This window comes from Nansenia antarctica (assembly GCF_963989245.1).
Source record: "Nansenia antarctica genome assembly, chromosome: 3".
NCBI classification, from domain to species: Eukaryota; Metazoa; Chordata; class Actinopteri; order Argentiniformes; family Microstomatidae; genus Nansenia; species Nansenia antarctica.
The window spans coordinates 67,964,253-67,966,752 of NC_137688.1; the positions used below are offsets into that span (position 1 = coordinate 67,964,253).

The 2,500-nt window shown below is 53.6% G+C and overlaps 1 protein-coding gene across 1 annotated transcript in view; it reads right to left on the bottom strand.

The window, feature by feature from the left end:
• LOC308154300 (NUAK family SNF1-like kinase 1) overlaps positions 1-2,500 on the bottom strand; it is a gene marked incomplete at both ends in the record, with an annotated part of 26,862 nt that overhangs the window by 14,487 nt on the left and 9,875 nt on the right.

The window sequence follows — 2,500 nt, forward strand, 5'->3', positions numbered from 1 at the left end:
ATCCACCTCATTTTTCTGGTTGTCTGCTCGAAATGACATGCCCACATTGAATATAGAATATCTCCACAATCACAAGGGCCTTCATAATGATCTTGTTATCAAATGAAAGCTAACACCTGTGGGGTGGCTCTAGACGTGTCAGAATCAAAATCTATGTTACTGTGTCAGAGTAAATAGAGCTAGAACATTATAAAACATCTCAAATTCAGTCTCCGCCTAAAAAAACAACAGTTTTTACAGTGAATATCACCTTGGAAACCTGATGACCAAGCCCAAATCATCTAGGAATCAGTACTCCAGGGTCTTATTAGTACTTGTGCCAAAGTCGATGCTAGTATTGTGAGCAAATGCAACTTTGTACCTGTTCGCTAACAAGCTGAACGAGTTCTACTGTAGGTTTGAGAAAGAGAGGTTCCCGCCCACCCCCGCCCTCTCCCTCCACCCCCCCCGGCTACAACCACCACCCCCGTCCCCCAGGGGAACCAATGTCCCTCCTGCTACCCCCACCCTCCCCCCTCCCTCTCCTCTCCCCCCCCCCTCCCCTCCCTCCCCCCTCCTCACCCGCCCCGCCCCCCCCCACCCCCCTTTCCCCACCCCCTCTCTCTGTCACAGTGCGAGAGGTAAACAGACTGTTTAAGAGGCAGAATCCCCGGAAGGCAGCTGGTCCGGATTCCGTCTCTCCCTCTGTCCTGAAGCACTGCGCCGACCAGCTGGCCCCGGTGTTTACCCACATCTTCAACGCCTCGTTGGAGCTGTGTCACGTCCCAGCGTGCTTCAAGGCGTCAACCATCATCCCCGTCCCCAAGAAGGCCAAGGTCACAGGCCTCAACGACTACAGACCCGTCGCTCTGACCTCTGTCGTCATGAAGGTCCTGGAGCGCCTTGTTCTGGCCTACCTGAAGCTCATCACGGATCCTGTGCTGGACCCCCTGCAGTTCGCGTACAGAGCCAATAGATCCACGGAGGACGCCGTGAACATGGCTCTGCACTACGCACTAGAACACCTAGACACTGCAGGCAACTACGCCAGGATCCTGTTCGTGGACTTCAGCTCGGCCTTCAACACGATCCTCCCACACATCCTGGAGCACCAGCTATCCCTGCTGCAGGTGCCGGACTCCACCTGCAGGTGGATCACGGACTTCCTGACTGACAGGTCTCAGCGGGTGAAGCTGGGGAAGAGCATTTCCAGCTCCAGGTCCACCAGCACAGGCTCCCCGCAGGGCTGCGTCCTGTCTCCAGCACTGTTCTCCCTATACACCAACAGCTGTGTCTCCCGCCACCCCTCGGTCAAGCTCCTGAAGTTTGCAGACGACACCACCCTGGTGGGCCTCATCTCCAGGGGGGACGAATCTGCCTACAGGGGTGAGATCGAGGGGCTGCAGAGCTGGTGCAGTTTTAACAATCTGGAGCTAAACGCTCTAAAAACAGTGGAGATGGTGGTGGACTTCCGTAGGAAAGCAGCCCTGCCCCCTCCCATCACGCTGGGAGGTACCCCGGTGGCCTCCGTGGAGTCATGCCGCTTTCTAGGCATGACCATCTCCCGGGACCTAAAGTGGGAGCGGAACACCGAGGCCCTCACGAAGAAGGCCCAGAAGAGGATGTTCTTCCTCCGGCAGCTGAGGAAATTCAGGCTGCCGAGGTCCATGATGGTCCAGTTTTACATGGCCATCATAGAGTCCATCCTCACCCACTCCATCATCACCTGGTTCCCTGCTGCAACGACCAAGGACAAGGCCAAGTTGCAGCGGGTGATACATTCAGCAGAGAGGGTGATCGGCTGTCCCTTGCCCTCCCTCAACTCCTTGCATGACACCAGGGCTCTGAGGAGGGCAAGAAAGATCATGGCCGACCCCTCCCACCCCGGCCACGGCCTCCTCACCCTGCTTCCCTCTGGAAGAAGGTCGCGGCTGCCTAAGGCACTGAAGGCCCGTCACAGGCTCAGTTTCTTCCCCTCAGCCGCCAGGCTGCTAAATGACTCTGGCTTCCCCCTCCCCCCCGCCTCCAAGTCTGCCCAGGACTGAACATGCACTAGACCTTGAATAACTCTGCACTGCACTTTATTTACAGCACTATCCATGCACTGTCTGTCCTGTGTTGTCCTGTTTTTGCCTGTTTTTGCATTTGTATTGTACTTGTTTTGTTCATATACTGTATATGTGAAAAAAGCATAAATGCACCTTCTGTAATGCCAAAGCAAATTCCTATATGTGTCAAGCATAATGGCAATAAACGTTATCTGAATCTGAATCTGAATCTTTAGTACAGGTATGTTTAGGCGGACACCTATATGTTTAGGCCATTTGGAGATATTTTGGCACCATCTTTGACCTTTGACCTTTCTCATGTATCAGATTTTTTTTTCATATATATTTTTTTTTGATTTTTTGGGGGGGGGGCGTTGGCCGACCAATGGTATGGAAATTCGGTGTTGAAACCGGACATGACACATTCTCCAGTTGGAGAAAACTGGAAGTGACTTCGGCCGTGTTTACCGTCT